Below are 11,874 nucleotides of genomic sequence, written 5' to 3'. Positions count from 1 at the left end.
TCCCTCTCCACTCCCCCTGCTTGTGTTCCCTCTCGCTGTGTCTCTCTCTGTCAAATAAATAAATAAAATCTTAAAATAAATAAATAAATAAATACTGACAATGATCAATTCTGTGATTTTCCCAGAAAGGGGAGCAATAGAGATGCAATGGAAGGGAAAATAATCAGAGATGAATTGGCTAAGCAACTGAGAGTCTGTGATTTTGAAATTATTATTGATGATGGCAAGGATTGGATGGAGAAGAAAACTGGATCAAGTTCTAAATTTTAAAATAATTTTGGAGGAGATCAGCAGATAAAAATTGTTGATGTGTGGGGGAAGATTTTTAAATGAATGGCATGGATCCCATTCAAAGACAGAGTTGTTGGTTCATTTGCTGGATTTTTTTGCAGGAAGATAAGGGGATGGTTTTTCAAAATGAGCAGTGGACAGCAGGGACAGTGACCCAGTCTCTTCATATTAAGCTGTGAGAAAAGAACCAAAACTCAAGAGGATGACAGGGAAAGTAGTGCCTTCCAAATAAGGGCAAATTTTAAGTTCAGTGAGTAGAGAGATGTTGAGTTTGCTAAATTTGGAGTAACAGCTGCAAAAGTCCTGCTAGGAGGATTTGGGAAATAAGGAAATTATAATATTTTCATGTGCTAATTAATACCTTATTAAGTCCTTTTTACCTAATCCGCATCAAGGAACTATACTGGCATTCAATTCTGGATATGCTTTACTCATGATATGGAAAGCAACGGTGCCTCCTATGGAGCATGTATTCTGTACCAAAAAATCAGAGATCAAAAAATATTTTTATTTTAAAATATTCTTTCTCACAGTTTGTTACAGTACACATTTTGTTGTCCAATATAATGGGATTCATAATGGGGAGCTTTAGTCACACATTCTAATTCTCAAAGGAAGGTAAGCCCTAACATATGTGAACTACCAATACTCAAGGAATTTGAGCAGGACTTAGTAAATTGCATAAAACCCAAATTGGACAAACTTTTATCTCTCTTGATTCAAAAGAACCGTGAAACCTCTAAGGGTCAAAATCTTTAACATTTCTCAGCACTGAATTGATGAAACGTGCGTGTAACATCTGTTGGTATTTATCATCAATATTTTGTTGAGTATTTAGTATATTAAGAATATGCTAATTGCTTCCACTACTCTGAGTAAGGAAATAGTTCCTTACACAATATAGATGGTTAGAAATACTGCCTGCAGAGAAGAATGGGAATTACATTTTCAAAATAATTTATGAAAATATAACAGGATAATCATCCTAACACAGATTCATATCCTCATGGATGATGATTCTGGTCTATTTTAAATAAAAAGTAAGAAACATTACTGAATATTTGATTTAGTAAAATAGATTCATAATGCTTCACCAGAAATTATCTCCTAATTTTATTTAAATTTTCTGGATATGGAAACACTGATGGTTCCTTGGTTGATGAGGCCTTATTTGTTTAGAAATGAGCAGTGGCACCCCCACAGGGTCACAGAGAAGCTTTTATCAGTAACAGCCTTTAGGCCACAGTTTGCAATCAGTGAATATTTATATTAGTAGCAATTGCACCAGACAGTAATTATCTTATCACAGAGGAAAAGGTTAAAAAGAAGCTTCTCCATTGGACACCCACTGTGTGGATAATTAAGTATCTCCATGGCTTCTTTCATTACTGCATTCAATAATAGTTAAATACTAGGGAATCTAGCCATAATCAGACATGATTTGATGAGACATAGAGAAAGACAGGAACAAACAATTTTTGTCTCTAGTTTTACTTGCTAAATTTCTTAATTTGATAGACAATGGTAAACATTTTTATAATATCCCCTAGATACCCACTGTTGTCCAATGAACAAAGTTATTAAGTAGAAGCACTTAATTGCATCCTGTGACATTCTAGAAAACATATTTCTAAATTTCTTTTAAAAGTAGATTGAAAGTTATTTGTGAAGATAATTCTTAAAGGCAATTTATTTCTGACACATTTAGGTGATATTTAAAATATTATTTTGTCAGAGTGGGGTACTAGACGCCTCTGTATTATTTATCCCCTGAAGCCAGTGAAGATCTTTCAAATAAGGTTACATACATTCTCTCTTTCAGGTTATTAAAATAAAATTTCTTTAACAAAATACTAATATAGGCTATTAAATGTCACCTGAGAAACACTGAAAAATAATGCATTAAATTCGACTAAAATTAATTTAGTAAAATTATAAAAACAATGCTAATAGGTTTTGTTTTGCTTTGTTTTGCTTTAGAGAGAAAGAGTGAGGGGGGAGGGGCAGAGAGAGGGAGAGGAGAATCTTAAGCAGGCTTTACTCCCAGCAAGGAGCACTTTGTGGGTGGATCTCAGGACCTGAGGCCATGACCTGAGGGAAAATCAAGTCCTTCGCTTCACCAACTGACCCACCCAGGCTACCCTGCTAATAGCATTTTTATATTGTCTGAATCTTCAAAGTAAGAAAGCCAGTTATTTTACCAACAAAACGGGTTTATTTGGAAATAGCAGAGGAATTGTAATTCAGAATATGCAAGCTATAGCAAACCATAGGCAAGTTGGAGATCAAAGGAGAAGAACCCACTTTATAGAGAAAAAGAGGAGGTCAGGAGGGACTGCTTTGAATGAAAGTCCATTGGAAGAAAGCAGGAGTTCAGGGGTGGCGCTGGTTTCTCATTGGCTGAGTTGTGCTACTTTCTTTTTGGCTGAGATTGTTTGCTGGACAAGGGGAAGTTCTTCCTTCCTCCTGCTGAGGAGTCCAAGTAGGCTTTTTCCTGTTGGGGTCTGCAAATGACTGACAAATGGTAGGTCATGAGAGTTCCCCCAACTGGCTTCACAGCTCCATCTTAAATGAGGTTTCCCTTATTCACTTTCACATTATACAAATAATGAGCTTGATGCTTCAGTTTCTGGCAAAAGATACTGACTCAGTATGTAGATTATATCAGTTTCCTCTCTTCTACCTGCCTAAGCTCTCCATTCGGAGCTCATGTCTCTGTAATCTGAGAATGTGAAGATAGTGACTGCTCGTGCATTTATTTATTAATTCAACAAAACATTAAGTAGCCACTATCCCCCAGGCACTCTTCTAAGGCACAAGATATGCATTGGAGATAAAAACAGGGTAAAACTGTTTCACGGAGAGAAATTAGGGCACCATTATCAATGGTTAGCCAAGACTGGAATTATCATCCCACTACATGACTTTGCTACACTCAATTCTAGTAGTCTAAACTATTAGTTTCTCAGGCCACAACATTGCATTTTAGAGAGCAATATTTTCACAGATTAGGCTTCTATCCATATTCGTAAAACAACATTTTATATAATAAATATTTCTTGGTCTCCAGAATTTTGCCACTCACCATTACTCATGCTAAGTGAATAATACAAGCATGGATTTCTGCATACATTCTATTCTAGTGGCCTCTGGTCATGTTTGAGGAGGGGCCAAAGACAAAAAACTGAGGAGTCAGAGAATTTGAGATGAGGGACCTATGTGATAATGGGAGAGCTAAGAGCATGGGGTATCAAGAAAGCTTTAACAAGAAAATGATTCAAAGACAGAATGGTGAAACTAGGTAAAAATCCTACTGATAATTTGAGTAAGAAAAAGACAAAGAAATGACAAACGAGTTTGGTGAATAAAATTTGTTGTTAACCTTACAAGAACAATTTGTTTTAAAAAGTTAGAATTTGAGTTCCTGATTGTAGTTGCGAAATGGACCCAGAGTAAATATTTCTTTTAAGAAGTTCTGATGAAATAAGAAACTGAGAAATGGGGATATAGTCAGAAGTAGAGATAGGTCTTTATTTTTAAGGCTGGAAAACATTTGATCAGGGTTCCTAATATAAGGTCAATGAATAAGGTTTATGGAACTGAATGAGGGGAAATGTGTTTGTTTATTTTCACTAACTTCTATTTAAATTCAGCTTTTCTTTCAATTATTAATGTAGAGGAAAAATTCAAATAACTTAGTTATGGGGCACCTGGGTGGCTCAGTCGGTTAACCGTCTGCCTTCGGCTCAGGTCCTGAAGCCCTAAGATCCAGCCCCGGATCTGGCTCCCTGCTCAGCGGGGAGCCTGCTTTTCCCTCTCCTCCCTGCTCCTGCTCTCTCTCACTATCTCTGCTTTCTCTCTCCAGTAAGTAAATAAAACCTTAAAAAAAAAGTTATATTTGTAATTTCATCAGTAATAGAAATCATAGTAACTTTATAATGTTATAGTTGTTCCACATGTTGAGAAATATCATTTACACTCAGATATTGTTATTATTCAGATATTACTATGTCTATGATTCTTGCTACTAATTCTTGTTATTAAATAAGAAGTGCATGTATACTATATCAAAACTGTTGTCTTTAATATTTTTAATATTTTAATTTTGGAATAATTGTATATTTATGGAAAGTTGCAAAAATAATTCAGTGGTTTCTTTCAACTAGTTTCCCCAAATCGCATTTTGTATTAGCACTATAATTTTGTCAACTGCCCCCACTCTAAAATTAGTACTTTACTAATAACTAAACTCCTAACTTTAATACTGATTTCAACTCCAAGTGCTTTCCCGTTTTGTATCCATTTTCGGGAATATACTTGTTCTCCTTCTTTGAATATTCAAATTCTATCCATGCTTCAACATAGTTTAAAATGCCCACATTGTCTACAGTTTATAGCATTGGTTGCAGACACCTTAAATAGTATGTTTTGTGACTTTTTATCACTACTGTGATAACCATACAATTTAATGTACTTCCAAACTCCCAAATGTAAGTACATTAAACATGAGAGTAGATGCATGAAAATTGATGTAAAATCAAGTTTTAAAACTGACAAATGAGGTTCTTAACTTTGGACAATAAGACGGCTGGCATGGGAGGGAAACAGTAAGCACAAGTAAATAGATAGCTAGCAAGCTAGCTAGACAGAGAAAGAAGTGGCTGAAAGGGACTGAAGGAATAAAGAAACAAATTATTATGAAACAATTTTTTGGCTAATTCTTTTTTTTTTTTTAAGATTTTATTCACTTTTCTGACCGAAAGAGCTCAAGCAGGCAAAGTGACAGGCAGAGGGAGAGGGAGAAGCAGGCTTCTCCCTGAGCAGGGAGCCCGACATGGGGCTGGATCCCAGGGTCCTGGAATCATGACCTGAGCTGAAGGTAGACGCTTAATCGACAGCCACGCAGGGGCCCCGTGGCTAATTCTTAAAAGAATATGTCTATAGTGTTTCAGAAAGTTTTCTGAAGCAATGAATAAGAATTGTTATCTTGTGATATGGTTCAACTTTATGCATTCTTTATGTTATATTTCTATAACTTTTTAAAAACTATACATAGAATTGCATCATACAGTTCCATTACTGAGACATATCTTTTGGATAAAAATCTAATAATAAGTAGGAGAAGTTAACATTAAGAAGTAATATAAGTACTAAGTTTTATTCATGTACCTGACCACATAAAATCTCAACTTACCTTTTAATAGAGTTAATGTGAGTTTTCACTATTTATAAGCTTCAGCCATTCGATGGTAATTAGCATGGAGGTGTTAGTCACTCTTGTCCTAATACAGGTTTCCTTTTAACCTTTCTAAGAGGTCCTGCTATTTTTTGCTTCATTGCTTTGCTTTATTGAACATTATACGACATGGCAAGCAATTAAGTATGATTGTGTAGGAAATTAAATCAGCAAAAGTGCATTAATGGTCAGGTTTAAATACATAAAAGCAACAAAATTGAAGTAAAGGTTGCAGTTCTATATTTAACTTATCTTATCGTGTCCAGGTACTGTAGAATGTAAAAATGTGTTAAATCATTCATGCTTTGAAGAGCATAAAAATATTTCTTCACAGCAGATTTACTTGATGACAGGATTTAAAGTCCCGTCATGGAGGGGTCATAATTATCCTTATTTAATAACATTCCCAGGGTTAGTTTTTATTTGTTATCTCGTTCTTGGCAGAATGGGGCTAAATTCTAAACAGGCAAAGTACTTGAATGTATATGTAGTATTCACTGATTATCTATTTTCAACGTATAAAGTAAATATATTTGAATATCACATCACTCTTTAATGTAATTTTTTGGCTTTATTTCACAGAAAAAGACAGTTTGGATTAGTGAAAATAATTTCAGTGGAAAATGAGTCCAGACTAGAGATAAAGAGCTTTTATTGATTATTTTTAATCAAAAGATAAATTATATCCTATGATAAAACTGAATGGATAATTTTTCAAGATATAAGTTACAAGTATTCATGAAGTAGATAACCTTGGAGACCATGAAATTTTTTTTAATTGATAAAAGATTATTTCCATAAATGTCCCAGCCCAACGGTTTCTTTGGTGTTTTCTTTCAAACTTTCTGCTGAGAGAAGATTCCCATGCTTGAAAAATGAATCCAGAATATCCATCAAATGGACACTACCAAATTAACTGTTTGATGATGGCATATATATACCTGGTATCAAAACCAGGCCAATTAAGCAAATCAATACAGGAAATCTTTAGACTAAAAACAAGACATTTTTACATTTTACCTGGTAGATACAATTTTGGTCAAAAATGGACAAGGCATGAAAATAAAACACTTTATTCTTAGTCTATAGCCATTCGTCCCGTCTGTTCCTCACTCCCTTAGATAATAATTGCACGTTTTCTTTTCTCTTCTGAATCTTTCAACATGCCCTCACATTTTCACTCATAACTGATGACAATTATACTTAATTTAGTAAGTAAATTGAAACAATTGGAAGTGAATATCTACAAGCTCTTTATTACTACTTTGCCATTTTAATCTGTTCCCATGACTTTTGTATTGCTGATAATCATGGATGAAATGTCTTTGATCCTTGCTCTCCTTTGAACCTTTGCCCAAGGTTCTATGAGAGTGTGTTGTTGTTTCTGCAGTTCTTCCTTCTCTTTATCATTGTTTTTGTTTTACTTTTGTTTAAAACTATCTATTGCATCCTATTTCACTAGAAAATAAAGTTGTTTCCGTGTGACGTGGCCTCCTGCCACCGTTAGTCCTGTGACATCATCCCCCACTACTTTTCCCTGTCACTCCATTCCAGCTACTTGGCCATTTTCTATTTGTTTGTTTGGTTTTTGGAACATTCTGGGCATTCTCCCACCTTAATCGCATTTGGTATTTCTTCTGCCTGAAATGTTTTGCCCCCAAATACCTGCATTCCTGGATCCTTCCCATCTGAATTTTGTATAATGCCGAGTTCTTAACAAAAAGAATGTTTCTATTTTATAGCATGATTCTAGTATCATCTAGAAAAATAAGGCTAGAATGATTAAATTTTTGAAAAAATACAGGAAATTTTGCCTAATAAATATTGAAACATGAAACATCAGTGATTAAATCAGTGCAATGTAAAGAGACCATAGTAAACAATATACACTACCTTCGCATAGGAAAAAAGATGTCCTCTCCTCTCAAATTAATAGAAGATGCTTAAAGAAGCTAAATCAATGGCTAGATTTTTTGAAAAGTGAAAATCTGCTTAGACCCTTGCTTCAGCATGGCCATAAAGATAATTATCAGATAAATAAAGTAAGTTAAATCTAACATATGTTCCAAGCCTCTCAAAAGAGGAGTCTTTTCCAAGCATAAACAATGAAGGAATTCACAAAGGAAAATACTAAAATATTTGAATATATACAATTAAGAGTTTCTCTGTGTCAAAAAGAAAGTACAATACAAGTAACAAATTACTGGAAAGAAGTTTGACAGATAATTAGAATGTATACTTACAGGTAAGGAAAGCATTGTTGCACCAAAGATAAATTATAAAAATACTTAAAATGGTATCTCACATACATTGGATGTTATAAAGTGGCAAATAAATACATGAAGAAAGTTGTACCTTTCAAGGAGTGTAAATTCATTATAAAATAAATGATTTCATTAGTAAGGCATAGTTTGTTACAGTTGTTTGTGTTCATAACACTATATGATAGGATTGTGCATTGCTATATTTTAACAGTTTAGATGAAGAGTTGACTCTGGAAAAAAAAAACACTTCTAGAATGGTGGCAGGAGGAATCTGTAAACCTTCTTTCCAGTGCAACAATCATACTAAAAAGTCTATAAACGCACACATACATTATTTTAATATCTCTGGAAATTGACCTAAGAGCACACACCAAAAAATGAGGAAACACTTTTTTGGGAAAATATGCTTAATTATGGTAAGAACAAGGACAGCCTGTTGCATCTGAGCCATGATCTACGCATTCACCCATCTCCAGCTTAGCATGATGGATGCTTTTATCAAGGGCCGGTGCAATTAAGAAGATGGGGCTTCCCTCTCCCTGACATCCAGCTCCCAGTCTTCAGTGATGTTTTCTCTTCAGGAATGGCAGCTTGCCACTCATCTCCAACTCATTTAAGAAAAGTTCTATCTCAGGTAAGTGCTGCTGAGATATCTGAGACTCCCTTCTTCCATCACCCAGCCTCTAACTATACTGCAGAAACTGAACAAGGCAGGCTGAGAAAACAGTGCTCTGATGGCCCTCACTCTGGCTTGATTGTCGGCCAGTTTCCCCACCGGGAGAAGCAGACAGAGAAGACTATGGGCTACTGACCCACCCAGCACTCTGCTCAGCAGGTGTGTCACTCAGGAAGAAGTAGGCTGCTCCACATGACTCGACCTCTGGGTAGCACAGAGTTTCTGTCCAGTGGAGAGGCAGGCCATGAGAACAGACAGTACTCTACTTCTCCTGAAAGGGACTGACGTTATAGGGGACTGAATATTTGGAAAAAGTGTTGGGACATTTAGTCCTAAGGGAGCAATTAAGAACAATGGAGATTTTAGCAGTGAGCAGTAAAGAAGAGGCTAGATGCTCCATGAGAACAACAGCTAAATTTTAAACCAGCTAAAAATTTGTCAGAGAGAATGAAGTTAAGAGACATCTAAGAAGAGCCCTCCTGGATCCAGAGCGAGCCTCAAAGACTCGCCTCCTTAACTAACCCTGCAGAAGGGCTTGAATTTAATTTTTAGACCATGAAGCAATTTATGCCCCCGGGCATTGTTAAAAACAATAGAGGAGCCAGCTAACAATTAGTAGAGACTGACGGAAGAGTGTAATACCAATGGAGAGACAAAAGCTAGAAGGTAAACAGTAAGACCAGGGAAAGACACAAAGAGAACCCAGCTGAAACCACTGTCATCACAGAGCTGGGGAGAGGGGTTCATATTGATCACGAGTAGGCCCAAGGCTGAGCCCTCTGACCAGTGGCATTACAGGGGGAATAGAATTCACCGATGTGGTTCAGATGAGTTGGTAAGCAAATACGCAGCCTAAGAAGTAAATAGCAACAAGCCCTAAAGGTGGGGGGCACACTAAGTGTCCAGATTTGCTACAGTATGAGTTGCTACAGTTAATTAGCTGAATATCCAATTTTATATACACAAAACTAGGAGTCAAGAAAAGAAACAGGGGGGTGCCTGGGTGGCTCAGTTGGTTAAGCGACTGCCTTCGGCTCAGGTCATGATCCCAGAGTCCTGGGATCGAGCCCCACATCGGGCTCCCGGCTCAGCGGGGAGCCTGTTTTTCCCTCTGACCCTCTCCCCTCTCATGCTGTTTCTCTCTCTCTCTCTCTAATAAATAAATAAATAAGATCTTTAAAAAAAAAAAAGAAACAGGGAGGAATAATCTGTACACAGGAGAGAAAAAGAAGGCAATGTAAACTGGCTTTAGAGTGTTTAGTAATAAAAAAATTCAAAGCTGCTATTATATGTGTTTAAAGAATTAATGAAAAATGTGCTTAAAGAATTAGAGGAATGTATGATGTCAGTGTCTCATCAAATACAGAATATAAATAATGGGAAAGAAATTATTTAAAAAGATCATATATATACAATTTTTAGAATTTTGAGAAGTACACTTTCCTTCTTTATGGGAAAATATTAACATAACACTGTGGTTCATCAAATTTTGTGGTGATATCAACAATTATAATATAAATTCATTATATCTTAAATGTTGAACTTTTAGGGGTGGCTGGCTTGCTCGGTTGGTTAAGCAGCTGACTGGGTTTTGGCTCAGATCATGATCTCTGGGTCCTGGGATGGAGCCCCACATGGGGCTGCATGCTCAGTGTGGAGTCAGCTTGAGGAATCTCTCTCTCCTTCTGCCCCTCCCCCTGCTGTCTCTCTCCCTCCATCTCAAATAAATAATTTTTCTTTTTAAAGATTTTATGTATTTGAGAGAGAGAGAGAGCGCACACGAGCAGTGGGGAAGGGCAGAGAGAGAAGGAGAAGCAGACTCCCTGCTGAGCAGGGAGCCCTACATGTCTGGGGCTCGATCCCAGGACCCTGAGATCATGACCTAGGTGAAGGCAGTTGCTTAACCGGCTGAGCCACCCAGGTGCCCCTAAATAAATCTTTTTAAAAAATGCTGAACTTTTTAACTGAATTTATAGTAGAGGGCGCAAGAATGTCATTATTTCAGTTTTGGTAAAATGGATCCTCAGAAGTTTTACTTTGATTTATTTGAACTGGATTTTTAAAATGGCGAATGTTATTGTTGCAATTAAATGAGTTTCTTTGTGAAGAAACAGTGAGATGGGAGGGAAATGAAAGAGAGAAATTCTAGGCCTAAGGGTACAGACAGTTCTTAAAAGGTTAATGATTAAAAAGAGCCATCTCTGGAGTTCCCATGCTAGTCACAGCACTAGTACGACAGAGAGCACATGCACAAAAATCAGTCTTTAAAATGAAAGTTGCTTCCCAGTGGATTTCTCTGGACTAGCAATTCAAGAAGCCTTATTCCATAGCGTTATGTACATGGTAGACAGCTTAAAAGAGCAGCAGGGGTTCCAAAAAAATTAAGGACGTGCTGTTAAAAATCACAGCATTTTACAAATAAAAGTTCTGATTGTTTTATATGCAAAAGTAACAGAAAAGCTTTTGTTTAAAGAGGAACATTTAGTGAAAAGGCTCAAATAGAAAAATTTTTCAGGGGCGCCTGGGTGGCTCAGTTGGTTAAGCGACTGCCTTCGGCTCAGGTCATGATCCTGGAGTCCCGGGATCGAGTCCCACATCGGGCTCCCTGCTTGGCGGGGAGCCTGCTTCTCCCTTTGACCCTCCCCCCTCTCATGTGCTCTCTCTCTCAGTCTCTCTGTCTCAAATAAATAAATAAAATCTTTAAAAAAAAAAAAATTTTTTTTCAGTACAGAACTTGGTGGCTAGAAAAGGCAAAGTCACACAGCTATTGAGAACCTCATAATTCTAGCATGTAAAATTATAGGGAATAAATGCTGACACATGATGCAAAATGAGAAATTGAAAAGTTTCCACTCACAAACCGTATTTTACATCAGTATATTGATGACATGTCACCTGAGGCAGAAGAGGTTTCATGTAATAAACTGAAAACAACATCTCAATGCAGGTTGATGAGTCAACAGATTTCACCAATAAATGTCATGCTGTAGTATTTGTCAGATTTGTAAGTGGTGGTGAAATTCAATGCAACATAGTCTCCCACAAATAACACCCGAAACAAGAAAGTGGCAAAATATCATATATTTAACAGTTTGTCTTCCTATCTAGAAACAAAATGTCTTAGAATCACTATGTTTGCATCTACAAGGATGTTTGGCTTCTTGAGAGGTTTTGTTCTCCCTTATAAGAAAAGAAACTCCCGACTTTATTATAATATACTGCTCTTTTCACAGGGACATGCTGTGTCAAAAATTCTTGTAGCTGAAAATAAATAGTTCTAGATAACGCCAAAAAAATGGATTTGTATTTTTAAAATATTTCACTCAAGAATGTTAAAAAAAGGGGCGCCTGGGTGGCTCAGTTGGTTAAGCGACTGCCTTCGGCTCAGGTCATGATCCTGGAGTCCC

The sequence above is a fragment of the Mirounga leonina genome, unplaced genomic scaffold (assembly GCF_011800145.1).
Source record: "Mirounga leonina isolate KUSES-001 unplaced genomic scaffold, KU_Mleo_1.0 Mir_127, whole genome shotgun sequence".
Classification (NCBI taxonomy): Eukaryota; Metazoa; Chordata; class Mammalia; order Carnivora; family Phocidae; genus Mirounga; species Mirounga leonina.
This window is presented reverse-complemented; position numbering follows the sequence as displayed.